The following is a 26,696-nucleotide window of genomic DNA, read 5'->3' on the forward strand; positions in this document are numbered from 1 at the left end:
GGTGATGGACATGGTAAGCAATAATAGTTTTTGTTCATAAATAATTAAGTACAACTAAACATGAGAGAAACTAGGCTGAAACAATATATGCAAGTTCCCAAGGAATCATTAATGTTGTGATTACACAAAAGGAAAGAATGTTTAACTTAATTCCAACTTGGTCAAAATAATCAATCATTAAATCTAACCATGTATAAAGAATGCGTTCCAACAATTTCTGAATTTGAGCATGTTGGAAGAAAGTAACATCTTGGGCAGTCAAGATCTATTAATAAAGAATATGCAAATTTAGAATATGATTGCAAACAGCATGATAACCATATCCTAAAACATCAAATCAAATTGAATTGGCGAAGCATGTTGATCTCATCATCCAACTGTTCAGAGCTAGGAATGTCATGATATTGTACGACACATTCTGTTGGTCCCGGTGCTGTCGATAAGAGAGGGGTGAATTACATGCAAGTTAAAATTTGACACTTTAATTGTTTTTCAGCTTAGCAATGAACACACATTAGCTAATTCAAAAATAATAACATAAAAAAAGAGAAACAGAATTTTACTTGATCTGCAACCAAGAAAGTTGCTAATCCTAAAGCAATGGAAGCTCACTAAGATTCTCCTTACAAGCGTTGAAAGTCCAGAAATTAAAGACAGTTCGTAATTAAACTACAAAGTGTGTTTTGTTGAAACTAGATGACATGGCAGACTTCAGGGCGCCTGGATGGTGATTCGGGCACCTCCAGCGAGGCAAACTTCATCTTCACACAACGGCTGGAAGATGAAATTTTTCCATGTCCGAGCGCCCGGATCGTTATTGACATGGACCCAAAAGTGATCCACAGCAACGACCCTACGACGAGGCGCCTGTCAGGCACCTTGGTGGTCTGGGCACCCGGATCAGTCAGCCACGTGCTGACCGTATGACGCCTTCTCCAGTCTTTGGCTTCTTCTCCGGTCGCTTGGGTGATCCTCTAGCTTTCCAGAGTTGAGCTCACTCGAACCTAACTCCGACATTCTCCTCGAGCAATCTTCCGCTCCGGTTTTTCGTCCCTCGGAAGCATGTGCACGTCCTTCTCGCTCCATCGGTGTACTCATCTGTAGCTTCTCGTCCCTCGAATGCACGGAGCTCATCGACTCGATTCCCGCGTCATCCTTCTCGTCCATCGCGTCTTCCGCTCGACTTCTTGCATTCCTAAGTCTCTGCACACTCAAACTCAAGATATCAAATACACAGTCATTTAATTGACCACATCAAAACCAACACAGGATACTTACACATTCAATATACTCAAAGGATTAACAGGAAGTGCACCATAAGGAATGTTGATTTTAACAATAGAGTTTAGTCACTTTCTATCACAAGAGCAACGTACGAGTCATGATACATAACACACGGAATAGAACAATCTTTTTAAATGTTCCAAAAATTCTAATATGTTGAAATAGAAACTAAAAAAAAAATGTATTCCCTCAATAAATAAAGATTCTATTAATAAGCAAAGCTATGATAAAACTTGAAAAAGTTGAAGAGTTACAGGAAGAAGTCTCCATATATTAGTTCGCATATATGGTGGTACACTGCTCCAAGATAACTCAAGTAGCTTTTTTGCATATATGCAATAACTTTATAATTTCATACACTCAAGAGTAATGCTTACTGCTAAATGACTTCGGAGTTGCACTAATGTAATCAATTTATCTGACACCTAATACAATTCCATCTTTCTTCTTCATTTTAAGTTCATATATTAATACTTCAAATTAAAGCAAATGGATGTATCTTAAATACATCTAAGCAAAACCTCAAGCATACAAGTTCTGCCACACTAAATGTAGCTACGAGTGAAATTTATTTATAAGAACTAACCACAAAATTAAAAGTAAAAATGTTCTGCCTACGACAAGGAAAACACTACCTTAATGAACAATTGGCTAACCATACCCTCAACAAAGTTAATCACATAGCAAGCTCAAAAGCTGTCAGTTTCATGACAGCGTGAGTCATAAACCAGTAGAAATATGTCTTACCAAGATCAAAGTACTGCAATGGAGAAAGTATGCAGGTAGCCAACATAGTGTATGGTGTCTATGTAACATGGGTTAAAAAAAACACCATTACCTAGTAAATAAATAAATAATCAAGGTAAATAAAGAATGCATATATTAAAGCCAAAATAGCAAATGATCTATAAGGCCCAGCCCATCCAAACCAACAAACACACAATGGCCAGGAATTTTAAAAAAAAAAATGAAATATTTTTCATGTTAGAGAAGAGAAGGGAAGGAGAAGGAGAAATTTATAACTGAAACAAATCCTAGAAAACAAATGCTAGATAGAGAAAGACTATTAAGAAACACTTTCAAGTGTACAAATATGTATTCTATTGCTAGAGAAAGGAACTTAGATTATTTCTATAGCTACAATGCTAGCGATTCTGGCCTCTTATGAGGAAAACTACTGGCCACATGGTAATTTTATTATAATACTCCCAAACCACATAACATAGAGAATTAGGACTTAGGAACCGTCGTCAAATGTTGTTTTGTTGTACAAGACTCAAAAACACTAAAGTTTCAGCATTCTTACCATGGAATAGTGCTCATAACAAATTTACCAACATAGATAACTTGCTACTAGTACAAGACCAACCATCTTGCACATACACGCTTGCCAATAAGAGAGTGGAGCACACACTGGTCAATACCAGTCAGACCAATTATATTTTGCAATTCTGATTTTGTTGTGCATTACAACCACAATTCTCTTACTTAACCCATACAAACACAGACACAACACTCAATACAGCCAGCTGCAAACCAGTACCAATCATAAACAAGCAAGGTCTAAAATTTTGATTTACAGTATTGATTTCTATAAAAACTGAAACAGGCACCATTTTCATGTCAAACCATTCTGAAACTGTGTATGGATTAGATGCTGCCAACCTTGTTTTAGATTAATAAACCACATTTAGGGTAAAATTTAGACCAGCCTGACTTTAATTAAAACATAATTAGAACAGCAGTGGATATTATGATTATGTGGAGAGTTGGTTTGATTCAAACCAAAACCAAACTAAAGTTGAAGAGTTATTTTGCAAGTACAAATTAGCTGAATCAGATTATATATATTATAGGTATATGATTTTCCTATTAATTAATGTTTGTTCAATCATGCTGGAGTTCCTTAAGTGTGTTCGTTTGCATGATCATTGCTTCCTAATTGTTGTTGCAAATTTCCTCCACTATCAATCTCAAAAGACCAAGTGAACCCAATCACTCGCCTCATACAGAAATGCATTGTTGGTAACCAAATGATAAAATCTAAACAAGTAATTTTCTTCATCCTGACCTCATCTCAAATTTGATGCCCAAGCAGAATAATGTTTCATTCATGACAACCGACACAAATAAGAGATGAAACCATGCAAATATATATTTGATTCCTTGAATAGTTGTAACAAGAATAGGTTGCAAAATGCTTTGTTGGGCATTAAAATACACCAACTCATAGGCACACTTGATATCCTTATGAGATGATGAGAATATCTTCCAGCTTGCAGCATCACATGTTTGTTTTCCAAATTCTTGAAAGAAAATGAGTGCAAGGATCCACGACCTAGATCCTCAAGGAAACTAGAATCCTAGATTGTATCTCTTACTATAGTTCAGAACTCAGAATATGAATGCATGGGAAAGGGGGTAACAGAAGTGACAGGCCTTATGCATCAAAGGAAATGTAAAAGAAAGCTACAAAAACAATCAGCCACAAAATGATACCAGCAAGTTGAGTACTCATGTAATTTAATAGGAAAAGTTGTAGATATAGCCATATATAGGAAACTGATGTAACAAAAAGGTACAAGGTAGCACTTGAATTTAGTTATATGATATCAGATACATAAGGTTTATAAAAACATAACCTTATGCTACTACTGGGTTGACACTAGGCAGCTTGCGGCCATGACAAACAAAATATGGATTCGACCATGGATGAGCACCGGAAACTCTCTAGCAAGAGATAATATTTCGTGAGCCATTATTGGTTTCTTCAATAAAAGAAAACTAAATAATAAATTGAACATATAAGCAGAAATACCTGGATTTCAATCACGAAATTTCGTGAGCCATCAAGGATAACTGCTACTGCAAGGCCAGCTAATACTTCAGAGTCAGAAATGTTCGCTCAGGAATATTTCACTTGGATTTGAGACAGCTTGCAAACCAAACTGTCATTTCAAACACCCCAAGCTGACAAAAACTAAGTTATTTGCATTGAATTTTTAACAATTACAACCACTCAAAAACATATTAAGATTCATCAAGTGCTAGGATTTGTCTACTGTATACAAAAAGTTAATACTGCTTTGGATAAAATGGCAGCTATACCAACTAGTAACAACATAACTTTTAGATAACATATAATGCACTGAAAAATAAAAGATGCATGAAATCTGTAATTTTAGTGTCATTTCAGAGCTTGATATTGCATGAATATACCACAAGATCAGTTATCTAACTGTATGTCTCTTGATAGCCTTTTGAGCTACAAAATTTGCATGTCAAAAAATTAATATAAAACAACACAATCAGATCAATAATTCTTCCTATTTGGTCAAAACAAGGAAAATATTATATAACTTGGTACAGTCAAGATATACCACATTTAGAAAGAATTAAACAGCAAAAATGTACATCTATTTAGCTCTCTTCTATCTCATTATTGAGTACTTAATATGTATGCATGCTTTTATATTTACAATGCCTGCCAATAGCACTTGAACTGTTGGCTCCAGAGAATAGTAAATGTGACTCGGATTCAAGTTTCAACAAGTACTGATGACTATGATTCCTGATAAAAGTTGACAGATAGAAGATGGCAACTCCTCTCTTATACAACAGATAAGAGGGAGAGAAATAGAAGAAGCTTAAAAGTTCACTCCAACACAACTACCCAAAATACCCTTGTGATGTTTAGTGAAATTTCTTGCAGAACAGTCACACACAAAGTGTAAAATACGGCACTCGAATAATAATTAATAATAAGGTTATTTGACAGATAATCTTATTGGATTTTTCAAGAATTTTTAGAAATTTTCTAAGAATTTTTCGGAACCTATTTGGTATATTTTAAGGGGATTAATTATTAAATTGTAGGAGAGTCAGTTTGGATATTCCAATTAAGTGAGAGTTGATTGAAGAGTTAACTTAGGTTTTAATGAATTTAAACCTAAGTACAAATTCCCGATTCTTTTCTTTTCTTCTCCCTCACTACCGCACGCCTTCTCACCCGATCCCCTTTCTCATCTTCTTCACCCGTGCGCTAACCTCCATCTCTTCTCACCGGCGTCGACTGCCTAAGCCTCAATCCGGCCGTTGTTCTTTCATCCCTGGCCGTGAACACTCGCCAGAAACCAAGCACACGAGCTACCTCTTCACCGTGCCCTAGCCGTCACTCTTCCTCTCCTCTCCCGATCTTTTTCTTTTCCTCTTCGCATCGATGCCCTTCTCACGCGATCTCACCCGATCGCCGATTGGTGTTTCCGTTGCCTCGTCGAGGGCTAGCATCGATCGATCGTCGGCTCGTAGCGTCTTCGATCCACCGCCGGTTGAGCTATTTTCTCCTCCTTTGATCACCAATTTCGTCCGACCGTTGCCCCTTCGAGTCGCTGCCGTGTGGGTGGATTTCCGGCCAAGAAGGGAGGTCCTAGCCATAGCCTCGACCTCCCTGTTGCCGCGCGTCTGCACAGGATGAAGATTTTGATCAGAATCTCCTAAATCGCAACCATTAGAGGAGTTTCTTGGTTCACAAAGGGTACAGTGAGTTTCTTTATCCCTACCCTTCCTTTTGTTTAATTGTTGGTCGCTGATGTGTTATCTGACCATCAAATTTTGGTTGCAGAATTTATAGCTATGTAGATTTGGGTGTTCTACCAGATTTCCGGCCAAATTTGTTCAATGGGTGGCCGTTGGAATTGTGGGGGATTGTTGGAGAAGCTTGGCTATAGGGTAAGTAGGTGATTTCAAGCTTTCGGTTTGGATCTATAGCTTGTTTAAAAATTCAGATTTGGGTCAATTGATTAGTAAGAATTGGTTAGCTGGATTTGGAGTAGAATATGTGATGGTAATGGAATGCATTGATTTATGGGTTGAAGATGAAATAGATTAGTTAGGTTGATTTACTCCATGGATTTAATAATGGGTTAATTGAAGTTACACTAGCTTAACTCTAGGTTAAGTGGTGAATTGTGTTGTAAGACCTAAACATTAATTTAGGATTAATCAAAGATCGTGTTTGATTAGAGTTACCCTAGTTCGTTTAGGGATTTTATTTAACTATTTAATTCATATGAATTTAGTTGAATAAAATATATATATTAATTGATGCAGGACTATAGTACGGGACGAGCATCACAGCGTGGGATGTATTTTAGCACGATCGACAAATTAAGGCGGGTACTTCTTGCTTTATCTCTTTAGTATTTTGACCCTAATGCATGAGCTTTATATTCAGATAGATACTGTGTTTATCTTGACTTCACTCTTATTTTTCCTGTGTTTGATACTTCCACTCAATCTTTGAGCTACTCGTTTCTATGTTGATACAATCTCTCGTTACTATCTATATGATATTTAGCAGATATCAGACATCAGATACTAGATATTAGATATTGGATATATAGATACCAGATACTGAATATTAGATATTGGATATGGACACCTGATACCATGTTTACTTGCTTTGACGGCTATTGATACATGTTTCTTATTGAGCATGCAGCATACCTAATTTCTGTTTATATATATATATGACGACTGCTGCATTTTACGCATCATGTCATTGCATGCATGTCGACGACAATCGGATAATTTTGTGTCAAAGATTTGGTGCTTGACTAGAATCAAGAATCAAATTTAATTTCATGTCAATCTACACAAGCAAAAACTTTGATTTGACCCACCAATCAGCAAGCGAAAAGGCATGAGATACATACCACGAGAACCATGAGTCGCCTACGTCCTCCATGAACAACAAAACAAAGAAGCAACAAAGTAGAACAAGGTTCCACTATGATACTCAAGAAAGTCATATTCCTCCCCCTCTTCATCTACCGCATTATCCGCCCCTTTATCCTCTACCTCATCCACTTCCTCCTACTGTTCTTTATCAACCTCCTCTTATCTCCTCCTTGGAATGACCAACACCCAATCGAAAAGAAACAATACCATTCCAAAATAGTATTGTTTCAGCATCTAAGCAAAACTCTGAATCAGGACAACTTTAAAACTTGGCTAGAACGACACAACTTTTCACTATCCAGTGTCAACAATTGGCATGCTTCAACATAGGTTGAAGCATGTTGAAATGATTTAATAGTAATTCAATTTCTTTAATCTCTTTCAGTATAGCTTGTTTTGTATTCCAAAAATAAGCAGTGAACTTATATAGCTAATTTAAATGACAAAGAATATAATTCATATAACTAACTATAAATTCTAAATTCAACTTAATATTAAAATTAAAGATAGTTAATATATAATGATATCTAAATAAGTTTAACTATACATTAACTAAGTAGTATTATAAACTAAATAATTATTAAGTTGATGGCATTGTCCTAGCTTATAAACCCTATCAAAATTAATATTAAATTTAAGGTAAAAAAAAAGGGCAGCCCGGTACACGAAGCTCCCGCCATGCGAGTCTTGGGGAAGGATTCATTGTACGCAGTATTACCATGCTTTTTTGCAAGAGGCTGTTTTCAGGATTCGAACCCGTAACCTTTTGGTCACATGGCAACAACTTTACCGTTGTGCCAAGGCTCCCCTTCTAAAAACATAATTAAATATTTAATAATTATTAATATATAATTAATCTAAAGTCGTAACTTAACTATTTTGTGAACACAGACACACAATTCCAAAGTTAAGCATCGAATCCCGTCAAAATTTCGAAGTTAAGCGTGTTTAAATGAGAGCAGTACTAGGATGGATGACCCCTAGGAAGTACTCGTGTTGCACTTTTTGGAAGGAGAGCCTTAGTGCAATGGTAAAATTGTTGCTTTGTAACTAAAGGTCACGAATTCGAATCCCGAAAATAACATCTTGCAAAAAAATAGAATAAAGCTGCGTACAATGGATCATTCCCCGAGACCCCGCATGACAGGAATTTCGTGCACCAAACTACCCTATATATATATATATATATAAAGCCAAACATTATAAACCTTAATTAATTATAACATTTAATTAACATTAAATTAAAGCCAACATTATATTATTAATCTATATAAGTTGCACCTAGGAGCGAGAATAAAGGGCATCTTGACAAGTGCAGTGCGCATGGAACTTGATTCTGATATCATGAAGTTAATGGAAAAAATTTATTAAAGTTGTTCTTGGCTTAGGTAGTCCCCTCATTGATGAACATAAGGGCTCAAACTCTATGATGACTACTTATAGCTATTTTGCACTTGCTATAATAATAAATAATAACAATAATAATCAAGTCTTTTTCCATTAGGTGGGGTCGGCTGCATGAATCCTTTTACGCTATTGAGCTCTATCTCCTATTATATCATCATCTATATTTAAATAAATTTTATCTTATTTTATTATTACTAATCAAGTCTTTTTTTTATTTTCCTCTTCCTCGTTTGATATACATATTTATCATAGTTTCACATCGCCTAACTGGAGTATTTATTAATCGTCTATTTTACATTTGCTAGTGTTATCTAATTCTTTATCAAACTCTATGATGACTATTATCTAGAAAGATAACTCGATGGCATTTCTTTGTATAATGTTTCCTATTAGCAACAAAAATATGCAATTTTCTAATACATATTAAAAATTGGCTAAGTGAGTAATTTCCATGATTCATGTGTGCTCTGTCAGACTGGATTTGTTATACTGATTGGTGCAACACCTTGCACGTGCTATTATGGATTATATTAAACGAAAATCATTTTATTGAAATCAGTTCAATATGCAAATGGAAACAGCTCGTATTTACTAAAGGAATCACCTCTCCTTTTGTGCTTTGATTTGAATGTAACATGAGAACGAATTTTGAATGAATGTACCATGACAACAAAGTAGGTTTGCAATGTGAATTGGCACAAACACAACTCTATGAATGCACTGTGGCAACAAGGTTTGTTCTAATGTAAATCGATTCTTTGGATCACCAAATGAGATCAAAGAATTCGAGTCATACGTGCATGTGAAATCTGAAATGTCCATAATGTCCTTTTGACCTGTTTCTCAGCATAATTACATTTAGAGTAAAATTGACATTGAGGGAGAATTCCAAAGTCTTAGCTCAGTTTGAGCATCAAAAGCAATACGTACGTTTTATCTTGCTAAATTAAAAAAAATAATTCTGTTTTAAGGTATTCTTGTCCTCTACAACCAAGGAGACCATGTACTAATAGTTATTATTAGAGTGTAACGGAGCTCTTTTTTTTTGTTAATACCTACGGAGCTATGCCTGCATCCTCTTTGATCAATGAGGAGCTACAAGTAAACACCCCTATCACATGATGTTAAGCATAAAGTTATGTTTATAAATATATGAGCTACATGATGTTAAAGCATGTCTATATGCTTGAGAATTATTTTAATCACAAATGAAGGACGATAGATCAACTACAACTGATCCTCTAAGATAAAATACAAGGTACATACCTTCTTCTAAAAGGTCTCCAAATCTTTCCTAAGATACAAAACATTATAAACATCACCCATAGCTAAAACTTGAAGAATAAATTTGACAATTGATAACACAACCAAAAATAAATTTGAAACATAAATCAGCAAAAAGAAGAATACACAAATAAAACACTTAAAAGCAGAAAAATACTAATACTAGGATATTTTTTAAGCTACAGAAATTTCTAAGAGTCACAAGTACATCCAAGTCCTACCACAAAATTATATAACCAACAAAGCATATTGTTTTATGCCGCCAAGAAGAAACTAATATCTAGTCTACATGACATGATTTGGCTACACTACGATTTACCACATTATATTCGATCCTAAAAGATCAATTGAAAGTAGTCATGGAAGAAACATTAATCTCGAATCTTACAACCATGAAAAAATAAAAAACAATTGAAAAATGTACCTAAGAAAATACAAAATGAAGAAACACAATTTAAACATCCCTTGCACCTCACAACATGCTAGGAAAATATAAAATAAAGAAACACAAACCGTAGCACCTCCTCGTGAAATATAACTAATGAAGTACAGTGTAGACCTGTAGTTGCCAATTCCAACCATTGTTCATTCACAATGAAATATTTCTTTTTGAAAAGGAAGATCAAAGATTTAGTGCTTGATAAGACATACTACACAAACAGTGCATAATGTGAACAAAAGCCTGTATAAAAAGATACCAAGTAGTCTAATATGAATCCACTGTAGTAGTGTTCTTGAGGCAACATTGTTATAATTGTGACAAAAAATTCAATTGATGTCGATTGTATTATACAAAATTAAAAGCAAAACTCCTTAAGTAACGTGATAAAGATAAGCATTAAAGCAACAATATTATGACAATAATAGATTTGAAGATGCAAAACCCTAACGATAAGAAGAGTTAACATAAGGCCTCAACGAAGATAGCATTAATCTCATTTTGATGCAAAGCTCTAATTTTTATAATTTATAATTCCAGTTAAAAAATTTACACCGCTCACGTATTTTAAAACTTTTCAAATTTTTTACCACATTTGTTTTCTTTATTTCACCCTTATATATTTTTCATAGAAAACTACACTTTGCAATTCCTTGATAATTTAATTCCATATGTTTTATTTATAAATTATTTAATAATAAAGGCATTTTTATTTATAAGGATATTTATCCACTTAATATAATTTATTATATCATAAATCTATTAATTGCTTGGATATAATTTTAACGTGTAATTTATTGATATATGCATAATAATAAATAGGACAAGATTTTCAATTACTAAAATTATTTTTATTAAGAAAATGCTTCGAATCAAACATATTTGAATTTTTTTCCCTTAAAAAAATATAAAAATTGGGAGTTTATTTTCCAAACAAGATTTATAATTTTCATCTCTTTCAGAACATTCTGATTAAGATATGCCCAGAATAGATTTAATTTTAAAAAGAAATTTTTTCATCTCAAAGTTTTTAATTACTTGAAGTAGAATTTCCTCTGGAATAGAAAACATAAAGATTATGATTAGTTGATGACTTAAACAACGCAAATCAGAAGTTAATATAAATCAACATAAAAATTAACCAAATTTACTCAAACGACTATTTCAAATTAAAGAATTTCGAAAACTTTTAGTATACAAGCTACTGCAAATGTTTCATGATTTGGGGAAACTACCAAATGCAAATATACATGATGTGTCTATGCACTACATCTATACAAGTTCCAAATTGAAAAAATTGGGCAATCTGTGCAAATATCTCTTCATATAAAAAGTAGAAAAATATAGGTCATACCAACAAGAAAGACATTTAGTAAATTTACAAGGATGTACATATGCACTAAAAATCAATAACCAAAGATTTCCTACCCTCAATTATAACAAGGAAAAATAAGATAATTGTCAAAACTAGGTTGTTGTGCAACTATTAATCACACGTGAATGGTGTGGTGAGCTATAAAAAAAGACAGTCCGGTACACAAAGCTCTCACTATGCGGGTCTCAGGATCCATTGTACGTAGTCTTATCCTATTTTTTGCAAGAGGTTGTTTCCAGGATTTGAACTCGTGACCTTTTTGTCACAAAGTAACAACTTTACCGTTGCGCCTAGGCTCCCCTTCTGTGGTGAGCTATCATATATATATATATATATGAGATAAACTTGTGTTTAATTGGATAGAAGGAAACAAAAATTATCAATTTCTCATTTTTACTTCGACAGAAGTAGAGACAAGGAGATTCATCCAATCACTACTTTATTTTTACCCAAAAGACAAGGAGTACAAATGAAGACTCATCCTGACAACCAACATTCTCAAATCTACTACCTATTAAGGAGAAAAATTTTCAACACTACACCTCAACTGAGTCTCGAACTCTAGATCCTCGATCTATCACTAGAGGGTCTAACCATGACATCCTGCCCTCAGCGGCCTCAATTGTTAACTCAATGATATATTACAATATTTTCTAACAATCATTAATTTTTCACTAAATTGACAAATCAAAAACAAAGATCTCAGGATGATTTCTTCTCTCCAGAAATGTCCTTACAACATAGTTAGATTGTCATACCAATTCAAATAAATAGCAGTTGGAGTATAACATCCACCTCCATTATCCAAGCAAGCACAAATTGTTATAGACATTAGCAAACTTAACTAGAAATATTTACTATGATCTACTAGGATTAGTAGCCTTATGTCCAATTCATGGTTTAAAGTGTCGTGCCGAAACAATCAAAACAGGCGAAACGTCTCGTTCCGCTCGACGACCGGCACCAGCACGACCCAGGCACCAAACCCACGACAGGTGCAACGTGTTGCACGACCCCGTGGTCACAGCGGAGGGGTCGCTCGACCCTGCAACAGTAGCGGAGGGGTCGCATAACCCTTCCGTTGCCTCCGCGGAGGCATCGTGCGACCCTGCTGTCACTGTAGAGGGGTTGCGCGGCCAACGTGGTCGCGCCGACGGAGTCACGCAATCCCAAGGCCATGGCTGGTCGCGCAATCCCGCGACAGTGCCGAAGTCGTGCGGGCTCGCGAGTGGTGTCGGATTTCAAATTTTTTTTAATGTTAATTATTTTAATCAACTCCTAGCTATGATAGAGATAATCTAAAGAGACTTTATTAAACCCTAATAAAATTATCTAATTAATTTTATATTTCATTTATTTTAATTTAAAAATTATAATAAAATTTTTATTTATTTATTTATCTATTTTCATATCTTTTCCTTTTTTAAAAGATTATTTTTTATCTTGTTTATTTTTTAAATATTTATGTTAAATATTTTAGTTTTTAATTAATATATTTTATATTTAAAAAATATCGAAACTATATCGGCATGGCACAATACGGTACCGAAACCGTATCGTTCCAGTCCAGAATCAAAACCTCAACACGAGTCAAAATTTTAAACTTTGATCCAATTATCCAAGTAAGAACCTCCATTGCAGATAGTGGATGATAAATATGTTGTGAATGAACTACAACAGTTATCTAATCATGTATCTCTAATAAAAAATGCATGAGAGAAGAATACTTTAGCTTCCTCTATATATATATATATAATTTAAGTCAAACATTTAACATGGACAAATAGGATACATGACATGAGAAAAAAAGAAATTACCATGAAAATCTTGTCAGAGTGAAAAATATGTATTTTGTTCACAACCTCACTGATGTGATAATTATCTCTGATAATGATAGGGTAGCATTAGAAAAATAAACAATCTTAGGAAATCAGATATCCAAAAAGGAAAAGCAAACATAAGAAGTTAAGAGATTGTACATATCCAGAAAACCATATACTACAGATTGAAATGCAAAAAGCACAGTATCTCTCATAAAGTATGACAATTCTAGATCAACAAAGTGACAAAAGGAAGTTGACAATTGTCAGTTGTCAATTTGGAAGAGGAATATCAAGAAAAGACCAATAAATTCAAGTGGAAAGATACTCCCAAGATAGAGGAGAAAGTTAGTCTTAGAATGACAGACAGTGAAAAAGGTCTAGAAACCATAAAACAAAAGCTCATGCAAAAAAGATTAAACATACTTAGATGTGACCTAAAATTTAACCAGCTCCAATAAGAAACAAAAGCATAACTTAGCACTTAATTAAAGAAAACCAAGAAAATTCAAGAATATAATCATCCCCATATCATATAATAAGAAGCAAAAAAAAATGGCTTTTTACCGAACTACGCAGGTAAGTTTCTGAAATTACCAAATCATGTAGGGTAGTTTCAAAATTATCAAATCACATACTCATTTTCTATTTTACCCTTATTAGTCGACTGATGTTCGATTTCGCTCAGTATCAAAAAATCAAAATTTTGAGCAAATTGATATGCTTTTTTTTCAAAGTCAATTTTAGATAAAATTGGTTGATGGACCAAATGATCTCGGATTGACATGAAACTAGTTTCTATATGTTCGGTTATCTCTCCTGATTATATCCATACTCTCAAAGGTCAATTTGACGTTTGGTACATCAGCCAATTTAGTCCAACATCGGCTGATGGACCAAATGACCTCGGATTGATATGAAACTAATTCTTATGTATTCGTCTACCTCTCCTGATTATATCTATACCCTCAAACGTCAATTTGACTCAATATATTGAGAGCAACAATTTTTTAAACACAAATATATTTAAAAAATTCAATTCGTGTTCAAAAAATCATTGCTATTAATATATTGGGTCAAATTGATGTTTGAATGTATAGATATAATCATGAGAACTAGCCGAACACATAGAATATAGTTTCATGTAAGCTAAATTCGTTTGGTCCATCAACCAAATTTTTATACATAAAAATAATAGTATTAGTATGACAAAATGAGAAAAGAACAGTTGCCATGTTTGTCTTAATAAGTTCATATCTCTCAACCTCATAAATTTTGCCAAACTGCAAAATTAAACTGTTGAGGGGCAGCCCCGCAATTTCGTTGTCAGATCTCATACTACAATACACAGGAATGGTGATGCAAAAATTGGCACAAAGTATTCCTTTACAAGATCAGATAGAAGATGCAGAGAAACCTGCATTAAAAAGACTAGAACTTATCGAATTGGCATGTTCTTGGGTGTTGAATCAATGCACAACAACATAAATGTAATAAATGAGTGCTAGAAAACTATATCATTTCTTCTAAAGATGCAAAAATTGGTTAAATGCAAAAAATTTAGATCTATCAATGCCATCAACTAAGATTCATGATGCAAAAATATTTGATGGCTGGAAAATTTTCTTATCATATAAAAAAATGCTAATGGTAAAAATGGAGAAAGTTGAATGATGTTTGTTTTAGATAAATAGAGAACATAAAGATAACAAACAACCAAGGTTTGAAGTATCGAGCTGTGCCGCCAGAAACAGTTGAAATTTACTGTTCCGGTGACGAACTGAAACCTGCACAGTAGGAGAACAAATTTCGCTGCCACTAGAAGCGTTGCAGGACTCTTCCAGTGGCAGTGGAGGCGTCGCGCGACGCTTCCGTGGCCAGAAGCGTCGTGTGACGCTTCCCGCGACTGCGGAAGCGTCGCCCGACGCCTCCGCCGACGCCGGAAGCGTCGCGTGACGCCTCCACCGACGCCGGAAGCATCGCGCGGTGCCTCCTCCGGAACCGGAAGCTTTGTGCGATGCCTCCACCGTCGACGGAGGCGTCGCGCTCCGCAGCGCGCGATCGCGAGATCGGGCACTGTTACAAACGAAATTTTTTTAATTAATTAAACAATTCCTAAGTGTGATATTTTGAATAGGCTTTTATAAACCCTAATTAAATTATCCCTATAAAATATATTTAAAATTTAAAAAAAAATAAAAATTAATTGATATTAAAAAAAATCTTTTTACTGTTTTAAATTTATTTAAATTTTTTTTTAAAAAAAATAAAAAATTCTAATAAATCATATTTATATTCTAATAATTTATTATTATTATTTTTTGCTGTTTAATTTATATTTTAATTTTTTTTACCATTTTAAATATATAAGATTTAAATTAATAATTAATTAAATGAATAAACAATTAATTTATATAATTATGATGTATCAATTTTAATTCGAGTAATTAATACATCTTTAAAGAAAATTATATTTAATTATTTTTTTTAACCATATTAAGTTGTTCAAGCAACTTATATAAAATCAATATACAATTTATTTTAAAATTATATACAATAAACATATCTATCTAATAATTACTATATATTAATAAAAAAATATCAAAACTGTATCGGCACGGTATGATACCGAAACCGTATCGTTCCGGTCTAAAACCGAAATCTCGGCACGGGTCGAAATTTTAAACCTTACAAACAACTAAAGAAAATCATTACTGTTCAATAGTAGAACCACAACAGAGCTTTTATTTGAAGGAAAAGTTTGATAAATAGATAGCATTATGGAAAACCATGAAACGGCATGCTATGATCTAGAATATTATTAGATGAGAAATATTTTAATTAAGATTTCTATGGACCTTAAATTTCAATTACAAATTGACTCCGAGACAGCAAAATCGAATTCACGCTACATGAAGGATTAAAACATTTTTTCTTGTTTCATGAATTATATAACTCCCCAAAGAGTTGGGACTAACAAGACTTGATGTGAATGGAGGATCATATCAAACATAAAAAAATGGTCTCGGGTTATAATAATTATTGTCTAACCTCATAGAAATTATTGTCTAACCCCATAGGGTTTATGATTCGGTTGGGCTCCTTAATTAGTAATAATTGGTACAAGGGATGGGATTTTTCAAACTTTGACAAACAAACAAAACATAGAATTGCAAGAGCATTCAAACTTATGTTTTTCTTACACTATTTTCAACTATAAAGGGTCACTAATTTTCCTGTGTCTTTTAAGTATGGGATTAAAATATCTTTGTCCTGTGTCTTTTAAGTATGGGATTCAACTATCTTTTCTTACACTATTTTCAACTATAAAGGGTCACTAATTCAAACAGAGAATGGGATTAAAATATTTTTATCCTGTGTGAGATGTTTTGTTATATAAAGGGTCACTAATTTTCCCAATGTCTTTTAAGTATGGTCTTGCGTAATTGAGTAATCCTAAGTAAGATCTAAGTGTTTTAATGTCTTCCATTTTATCAGGAAAATTTAAAATTTTACTTGAGATATGTGCTTGAAGTGTTATTTTTCCTTGACCAATAAGACTACCTAAAAATTCAATATAAGGGACAGCAAGTTTCATTTTTCTACGAGAAATGATTAATCCATGTTTTTCAAATAGATTAAAAATCATATGTAAGTGTGCATAATGTTCTTTTTTGGTTTTAGAGAAAACTAGAACATCATCTATATAAACACAAGTAAAGTCGTTTACTGGTCTAAAAATATCATCCATTTTTCTTTGAAAGATTTAAGGGGCTACTTTCAAACCAAAAAGTATAACTAGCCATTCAAAATGACCCTCAGGACAAGAAAAAATTGTCTAGGGAATAGAGCCAGGGTGCATTTTAACTTGCCAAAACCCTGATTTCATGTCAAATTTCGAATACCATTTTGATTTTTGTATTTTGTTAATTAGCTTATCCTTATCAGGTATTTTGTATCCATCTTCATGACAATTGTCATTAAGTCGTTTATAATTAAATATCATTCTAGACTGTCCTCGTTTTTGTTCGGCTCCTTTATTAACAATAAAAGCAGGGCTCCTATGTCTAGAATCAGACATTTGTATGGCTTGTAAAGCTAAGAGTTGAGTAATATGCATTTTACATTCCTCTATTTCCCAGTTAGAATATTTCAAGTCGTGTGATTTAATAGTTAAGTCGGGATTAATAATATTAAGTTTACAATAGACTTTATCTTTTCTCAATATTTAGTAGGATTTTCTCCTATAATTTCAAGTTTTTCTAACCTAGAAATAATATCATCTAGAGTAGCTTGTTTACTTAATAATGCATTTAAATAAGAAGGTTTCACACAATCTTGATAGTAAGTTTCTGGCTTAGAGTCATCAGGGCTCCAAGAGCCAAATATTTCTAATTTTCCTGTAAGGAAAGCGTTACTTTCGGGTTCTTAGGTGTACATGGACAAAGTGAAGAAGAAGAGGTTGGATTGCAAGATTCAGCAGGAGGGGTTCCACTATGGATCCCAGCGTGAACCTCTGAGGGATAAGCAGAAAGAATAGAAGAAATAATAGGGGTAGAAAGAAAGATGGCGTAATCCTTAGTGAGTAAGAGAGCACGATCAAGAGAAATTAGAAATTTTAAACCAAGAATAAGAGGAATAGATTTATGAGGCATAGGTCGTGTCCATAATTGAGGTAATGTTAAAGGAGGACTAAAAATACCACAGTTGGTAAAGAAACAAAGATGAACAATTTTAACAAATTTGTCACAACTTAATTGTTAGGAGAGGAGTATTAGTAGTTTTAATAAGAGAAGAGGGCAGAAAGGAAAGAAGTAAAGTTTCATCAATAGTAGAGGTAGTGGCTCCACTATCTAAGAAAACATGAAGAGTAAGTTCATGGCCTTGAATATTAAGGGTACATTATACACGAATATCCAGAGTAAGCCCAGTATTACAAATACTATATGTTTGATAAACACAAATTCAAGATTAGGAGCTTCCTCAACAAGGGGACTCTTACCTTTATCCAAGTAAGGATCCTGCAGATAGGATGACGGACTGGGTTCTTCAGGTGGATAACATCCTTCCTTTAGGAGGGCAAGTTCAGTTTCTAATAGATTAAGACAAGTTTCTAAAATAGAAACTCTGGATTCTAATAGAGTATTACGTGTACTTTTTCGGACAGGTTGTGTCTGTGGAATAGTTATCTGAAAGAGAGTGTTAAGACATAAGTTACAACATTGTTTAAGGAGAGGGGGGGGGGGCTAATTTGCTAATAACCAACTAATTAACACATGGGCTCGGCCCAATTGGTGAGGACTAGACCTAACCCTAGGGTTTAGTTCTTATAAGAGGGGCGGTGAAGAGGAAAGGAAAAGAGAGAGAGAGAGAGAGGAAAGAGGGCTCTCAGCAGAAGAAAAGAAAAGGAGGGAGAAGTCTCGACGGGAGAAAAGAAAGGGGGAGGGAGAGCTCTTGGCTTCAACCTTGGAAGGAAGAACGAGGCCAAAGGGACGCGCACTACTGCTCCTCGTCGTCACCTGCGCCAACACCAAGCCTCCGAGCAAGGCACCTCTTAAACCCTTTCCTTTCTACACCTTGAATCTGTACATGTAGTAGGTTTTCCTCCTATACCTTCAAATCTGTAAACGCGCCAGGTTTTCGACTTCTCTCCCTATGTCTTTGAACATGTATACACAGCAGGTTTTCAAGGGGGATGAAGGGCTTCAAGTTGTAGGTTTTGTGGGATATTTGGATCATTTACAGCAGGTTTTCAAGGTGGATTTGAAGGCTAAGAGTAGCAGATTTCTAGAAAGTTGTTCAAGATCGTGTGCAGTAGATTTCGAGGGATGCTTGAGGGAGGTACGTAGCAAATTTCTGGAAGGTTGTTCGAGGTCGTGTGTCGCAGAATTCGAGAGGTCCTTGAGGGAGGTACATAGCAGATTTCTGGAAGTTGTTCGAGGTCGTGCGTAGCAGTCTTTGAGGGGTGCTTGAGGGTGGTATGTAGCAGATATTTTTTAGGATTGTTTGAGATCGTGGGCAGCATATTTCGAGGGGAGTTCAAGGGTAGTATGTAGCAGATTTTCGAATGGTTGTTGGGAAGAGTGAACAACAGGTCTGATGAATAATTAGGCACCTTTTTGTCCGAGGAAGATAGGTGTCGTGGCATCGCTATGAGTAATCACAACACAATAAAATAAACGAGTACTGTAGATGATTGTCTAGACTTCTTGGTAGATTTATGATATGCAGGTTTATGGGCTTTACATAAATTAATGTTATACCTGTTTACTAGTCTCTTGTAGATTAATGCCAAGCATGTTTAATAGGCTTTACATAAATTTAACGTTATACATGTTTACTAGACTTTTGAAGGGGAGCCTTGGCGCAACGGTAAAGTTGTTGCTTTGTAACCAAAAAAAGTCACTGGTTCAAATCTTGGAAACAGTCTCTTGCAAAAAACAGGGTAAGGCTGCGTACAATGGATCCTTCCCGAGGACCCCACATAGCGGGAGCTTCGTGCACCGGGCTACCTTTTTTACATGTTTACTAGACTTTTTAGAGTAATGACAAGCATGTTTATTAGGCTTTACATAAATTTAATGGTTTACATGTTTATTAGACATTTGTAGATTAATGACATCCATGTTTAATGGCTTTACGTAGATTAATGTTGTATATGTTTATAAGATTTTTCTTGTAGATTAATGATGTGCATGTTTTTTTTTATGATGCAAAGTTTAATGATATGTATGTTTATTAGACTTTACGTAGTCTAATAGGATGTGCTAGAGTTATGATGCTTGATTACCTTAATGGAAAGGATATGTATGTATATAAATCATAATGAGAAGGATTAAAGGAAATTCTGCGAGGGCCAAGGTCCCAGAGGGACCCCGTTTACGGGACAAGGCCCCAGAGGAACCCTAACATCAGATTTCCATATTTGGCCACTGCCACGAGAGTTGCTAGCACCCCGCCACCTGGTACCAAGGTTAAACAGATTGATCAATCAAACAAAGGATAAATGATGACTAATGCATCTCCACCTAAGAATGATATACAATAAACGCTAAAGGAAAATGCTCCATAATGTAATGATTAAAGGATACTCAAAAATAATGTTGTGTGATACTCATAGTTTAATGATCTATGAAAAAATGCTTATATGCTTGTTTACTTGTATGTTTGAAAACAAATTCCAAGTAAAGATAGATTTAATGATGCATGCGATTAGTTAAGGAAATTTTGCTGCTATAGTTTGGAGGTGCTGAGTTAAACTTACTAGATTTGGTTTGTGGCAGGTGTGGAAACAAACGACATTGGAGGCTTCGACCCTTGACCAAACTGGGCTAGACAGTATACTCCCAAGGACCTTCCGATTCCGCATAAAGAATAAATAAACATCATTTATGATTTAGGGAGAATAAAGTAGTTTTTAATTTAGATCCCCAGGATGTATGACTGATTTATTGATTACAAACAGTTTCTTATTTATTGGATTGTTATATGAGACATGAAAAAAAAAAACTTAGGGTCGTTTCAAAATATGCATTGGAAGTGCTAATACATACAGTTTGCAATGTTTTACCAGCTACATTTTCAATTATTTGACTTGTTACACTTGATGCCTTGACACGACCTACTAAAGAGGAGCCAAATATATAAGTGGAAGGACACAAAAAGTACAAGAATATTACATGTCCGCATATTTTATTATTGTAACTGAGAATAACTTGCAGGGAGAAGTGTTATGTTACTGCACATGAAAATGTTTTATTTTATATTTGGCATCATAAATGCAGCCTCCAGTTAAGGGGGCAGCCCAGCACTATATTGCAACTTAATATAGAATTTATATTGGTAATAACCTTTTTTTTCACACATGGACAACTAAATCAATGTTTTACAACCACCGTTGACATATTTTTCAAGGAAAGAAAACAAATAGCAAAGCTTTAGGGTTCACATTTAAAAAAAAAATAAGGAAAGACTAAATCCAAGTTGGACCAAATTGAAATCCCGCATATGCAGTTGTGGGAGAGGGCCGAACTCAGTTGGAGGGCTCGACCGATAGGGAGAAAATATCCCTAATTGTAGATAGGCTTGACCGCATGCAAGAGGGTACCGTAAGATAGGCTCGATCGGAGAGTGAATGGCTTTGGGCCATTCACGGCCGGTGCTGGTAGAGGGCCTAATATCATAAAAGGAAAGAAACTCAGGCTTTTTATGCCAATTTATCCCATCCAACTGGCTGTCATTTGAGGAAAGTCTGATCCAACAAAATTTATTAACAACAGTGCAAATTTGTACTTGCAAAATGATTGGATGATAGACAGAAACTTTAAATATGTAATAAAGACCTTCCTAGCTTCTTGGTACAATAGCATTTGTCTCATCTACCTTAATTCTTTGTAGCTAGTCTCCACCCAAGGGATCCTCATAAAAACAAACTTTCACCTCCTAGTTTTAAAAGAACTAAGGGTTAGTAACATTGCTTGTCTTCTTTTGCAACAAAAACACAACTCTCATCATTAAAAGGAAGTTTTCCCTTTCTTCCAAGGTCTATCCTTTTTGTAAAATCTGCCCTAGATATTAATTATTGTCAAAATGCACCTTGAGTTTGAAAATTGGCATTCTCAGTTTTAGTTTTAAATGCTCTTTAAATTTTTAGCTTTTTTTGGCAAAATGCCTTAGAGTAGGTTTTTATTGACATAATCATCTTTACCCCACCTTTACTAGGGTTTTATGAAGTACCAGAAGGGAAATTTTGTGAACCAAGGCAAATTCTGGAGGCACTTGCAATCAAAGGTAACACTCTAGGTGGCATTTTTGCAAAAGGGGGAGAAAGATTTAGGAGAATAGTTTGCATTAATTAGACCAAGTGGGATGATGAAATTCTCCCTAGAGGAGAAAAATTCACAAGGTCTGGAGTAGCGTCTCATACTTGTGCTAAGGAGCCCAAAGATGAAATGTCACATATTCAATGCCAAAAGTAGCAACAAGAGGCCCAGTTATGTAGAAATGTCATCAAGGACACCATGTATGAAGGCCAGTAGCATTCACGTATTTTCCATCAACTATAAAACAGAAATGGAATAGCCAAAGTGAAAACTAATCATGTAAATAACATCAAAATAGAAAGATTAATTTAGTAAATGAAATGTCTGCATTGTATAAGGATTTGGATGTGTAACAAAGGAATGAGGGTCACATTAGTCTTTCCATTTGAATTTGAATCACTTTTTCCTAAATCAGAATTTGAAGGGGTGCATTGGCACAACGGTAAAGTTATTGCTTTGTGACCAAAAGGTCACGGGTTCGAATCCTGCCTCTTGCGAAAAACAGGGTAAGGTTACGTACAATGGATCCTTCCCCGGAACCCCGCATAACGGGAACTTCGTGCACTAGGCTGTCCTTTTTTTTTTTTTGTAGAATCAGTGATACCTGCCTACACCCGCTCAGAAGAGCTTTAGAACAAATCAAGTTCTGAATCAACTTTAGAACAAATTCAATATTTGACCAACTTTTTTCATCTTACGAAAATGTCCGAGACTGGCTCATACCAACTTCCACATTAAACACCGTATATTATTTTCCTCCATTAAATACTCATCTTGGATACCTATCATAAATAAAGTATGAGACTCCAGGCAATGTAAGGTCTGGGGAGGGCCAATGGACACCATTTTGTCATTGCATGTGAAAAATGAAACTTCTAATTGAGCAACATATTGCATCAAAGAATGGTTCTCTAATAGATCTTAAGGGGCACCCCGGTGCACAAAACACCAACCAATGTGGGGTTCTGGGGAGAATATATTGTACATAGCATTACCCTTGACCTCCAGGTTATAAGATAACTTTACCATTGCGCCAAGTCTCTTCTGGCCCATTAGCTCTTCCAGCAAATAAATAAAATCTTAAATAATATCTAGTAATTTGTGGATGTGACTTGTGTACCTTTTGTGTGTCCTATGAACAACATATTGAAGCAACTGCTAACTGGCATTAAGAAGGCTTTCAACATCTAAAGAAGTTGGTAATTTAAATGCTTTATAGGTTGCAGTATGTGGAAATTTTTGAATGACCTGAAACATGGACAATAAAATTCATATCAATAAAAAATGATAGCTTCAAAAGAATGTTAACACTTTTCATATTTCATAAGAATGCAATATTTTAAAGAAAATTGTGTAGCTTAAAAAAAATAGAAATTGATAGACTTTTTGTTTTTGACATGGTGTTAGTGCATATATTTCTGAAGTTTTGATGTCAGGAGCAGAGAAGCTTAAAGATGTATTCATTATTCTCGATGAAATGGAATCAATCTTTGTCTGTTTGCAAACATTAAAAAGTAGATAGACAAATAAGTTAATTTTGTCATACATTTGTCAGTAGCCCATAACACTCGGATTCAAGCTGAATTTTCACATCATATCTTGCAATGAGATAATAGAATATGATATAAAAATTGCCATGACCATGAGTGTTCATGTTGTGCCACCAATAAAGTTCATTCTCAAATGAACAAATTAAAGAGCATTTGAACTTTAATCAACAAGAATGGTGCATTTATAATATATGAGGAAGACTATATCAAGTCATCACTCGAGCATTAGTTATGGTCAGTTATGGTCTTTCCGCTAGAATTTAAATTCTAATATGATGTATCAATAATTTAGAACATCAATTAAACATTTAGGGTATAAAACATAACAAAACTTTCAAAGCCAACTTACTAATTGATCTTGGGAAGCTAAGTTATTTTCCTTGTGCACTCATAAAATTTCGCTACAGTATGAAAGGATATAAAAGAAGATGAAATCAATGCACTAAGAATCTGAGACAAATGAATCATTTTGCAACATTATACTTAAGTCAAATGTACAAAACCATATATGCTTAATAATCAGTCGTGAAGGGTGGAGTCGTGCATTGATGCCAGCATATCAAATTTTATTGACATGGATCTACACCCATCAAATCTCTTGGGAATATTAAGAAAACAATATGCTTAAAAGAATCTTGTAATGCAGATAATTAAGGTTCAATGGAAAATTTGTTAAGGATTCTAATCATCATGTATGGATCTCAAATTCTGCAGGAGGATCATATCTAAAATTTAAAACATCAAAAATAGCTTAATTTAGCAAGATGAATGACAGGAAGGAGCCAATTGTCAAAAATAAATAAAAAGGTAACAAAATATGAGTGAAAAAGAAAGAATAATAGTATAAGCTGCGGTAATGATATAAAAATAATTGTATTATTTAAAATCATGGAAATTAAAAAAAGAAATACAAATGAAAAGTAGAAAACAAGGGGCAAAAGTGAACTTAAAAGAACCTAAAGCAACAAATAAAAATAAAAAGAGAGTGATAAATGAAAAAAGGAACATAATGAAAAAGTGATGAGTAGAAAAATAATGGATGTGGGTAACAAACCACTGATTTCAACTTTGTATGTCAGTCCCTCTCCTCCTCAACCGCCACACCACCCCCTTCTAAACCATAGCAACCACTTTCTCCAAACCTCTTCAAAGAAAAGAACTTTTCCTCTCCTTCCTTGCAATTTTGCTTGCTTCCATCTCCTATCTTCCTTAAAGCACTTCGTATTCTTCAAACATGCTCCTACCCTCCTCCCCTTGCCTTATATGTTTGTCACTTCAATCCCCCTTTAGTCCTCTCACTTTCTTGACCATCAAATCATTAATCTACTCATTTCCTTTTTCTGATTACTTAATTCCTTCTACGTCATCCTCTACCAACAATCATTTATCAACTTTTCCTACCTATTCCTGTTCTTAACATACCTAGGCTGAATAAGAGCAACATTTTCTATAAGCACTCATGTTTCTAATTCTTATTAGCAACATATTTCAAGTTAAAGGTCATTTTATTATGAGCTTAAAAGGCTAGAAAAGTTTCTGTTAGGAAAAATTGACAAGGACTTCATAAATAAATAATAAGGATTAAAAATGACCAAGCACAACTTGGCTCATCTTACTTTAACACCACATAAGCAACATTGTGTTTAGTTTTATTTCATAAGAAGTTGTATCAACCATGCCTCTTTCCTTGGGGTATACTATACTAGTAAAAGAAAATTTGAAAATGAAGCATTTTTAACTCTTCAGAGCTTTCATCTATTGAAGTGCTAAGAAGTCAAAAGTCAAGCACTTAAGTGTCAGTAAAAGAGCAAGCTCCCTGAGCACATTAGAAACTGTAGCAAATGAAGCATGTAACTAGGGTATGTACCAATTATAAACATAAAGAAAGTAAGATAGAACATGACAAAGAAAAAAGAGGCAGAAAGCTTATGGCGGGAAGAAAACCTTGAATATTTGTGTCACTTTTTTGCTGATGCAATAATGTTAAGAGATATTTGAAACGTCTGGAGAAGTGAGAAGTGATTGACCTCCGAAACAGCAGGCAATCTTCCGCTGTTGTCCAAAGACAACCCTATATTTGTCTGGAAAGATGAACGAATAACATTATAATCCTATGCAATAATGTTCAAACACAAGGCAAAGCATTGCATCTCGAGTAGACTCAACCATATCATTATAATCCTATGTTGTAAAACCCTAGAGGATCCAATATCTGCTCAAGGTAGTTCAACCTAGCATGCAAGAGTATGATATGATTACTGTAATGAACATGGAATAGACATTGGAAATGTTGAAGTTGAAAAACCCAGCAAACTATAGACAATAAAAATGAATATCAGGAAAGAAACTTACATCAACTTGGTGTAGTAAACCAAAATAACTGAGAAATGTCAAGCGTTGGATAAATAACACTAAGACAAGCAAACAGACCAAAACAGAGCCTAGGCTTTTTGACCTCCCAACAAAGCTGAAGCCTAAAAAGAAATTGATGTGGTCTTGCATTGGGGATGTCAGAGAAAAGAGAGTTCCAATTACTAAACAAGAATCGCCTAGTGGCAGAAAAAGAACCTGAAGAATGTGCAGCAAGATTGAAGGGTAGGGCTTCCCATCTCGCTGCAATATTCATAAAAAAAACACCTGAAAAACTCACCTAGCAAAGCTTACCCGCTCAGAGAAGACGATGAGAGCGACCTAAGCATCGTACATAAAAGATCGTTCGTCTTCTTGAAAAGGCTGCAGCGTCTTCTCCTTCCCACCTCACTCCCGCTCGCTCAAGAAACCAAAAAATAAGACAAAGGAAGGGTTTTGGGATGCGAGGAAGGGTTTCCCATCTCGCAGAAATATTCATAAAAAATCACCTGGAAAACTCACCTAGCAAAGCTTACCTGCTCGGAGAAAACGAAGAGAGCAGTCAATCTAAGGCTCTAAGCGTCGCACATAAAAGATCGCTCGTCTTCTTTGAAAAGCCGCAGCATC

At 34.6% G+C, this 26,696-nt stretch overlaps 1 long non-coding RNA gene across 4 annotated transcripts; it reads right to left on the reverse strand.

Moving 5' to 3' along the window:
• Positions 1-519: 519 nt before the first annotated feature.
• LOC122034749 lies at positions 520-26,696 on the reverse strand. Of its 4 annotated transcripts, none has more exons than XR_006126774.1 (6): positions 26,385-26,696; positions 25,665-25,801; positions 23,291-23,418; positions 4,103-4,254; positions 3,927-4,014; positions 520-1,203 (listed from the first exon to the last, which is right to left on the reverse strand). It is a non-coding gene; the product is annotated as an uncharacterized LOC122034749 (long non-coding RNA). The 4 variants fall into 4 exon arrangements; XR_006126775.1 differs by having other exon boundaries at positions 4,103-4,232; positions 26,371-26,696; XR_006126773.1 differs by having other exon boundaries at positions 26,371-26,696.

The sequence above is a fragment of the Zingiber officinale genome, chromosome 11B, assembly GCF_018446385.1.
Source record: "Zingiber officinale cultivar Zhangliang chromosome 11B, Zo_v1.1, whole genome shotgun sequence".
Taxonomy (NCBI): Eukaryota; Viridiplantae; Streptophyta; class Magnoliopsida; order Zingiberales; family Zingiberaceae; genus Zingiber; species Zingiber officinale.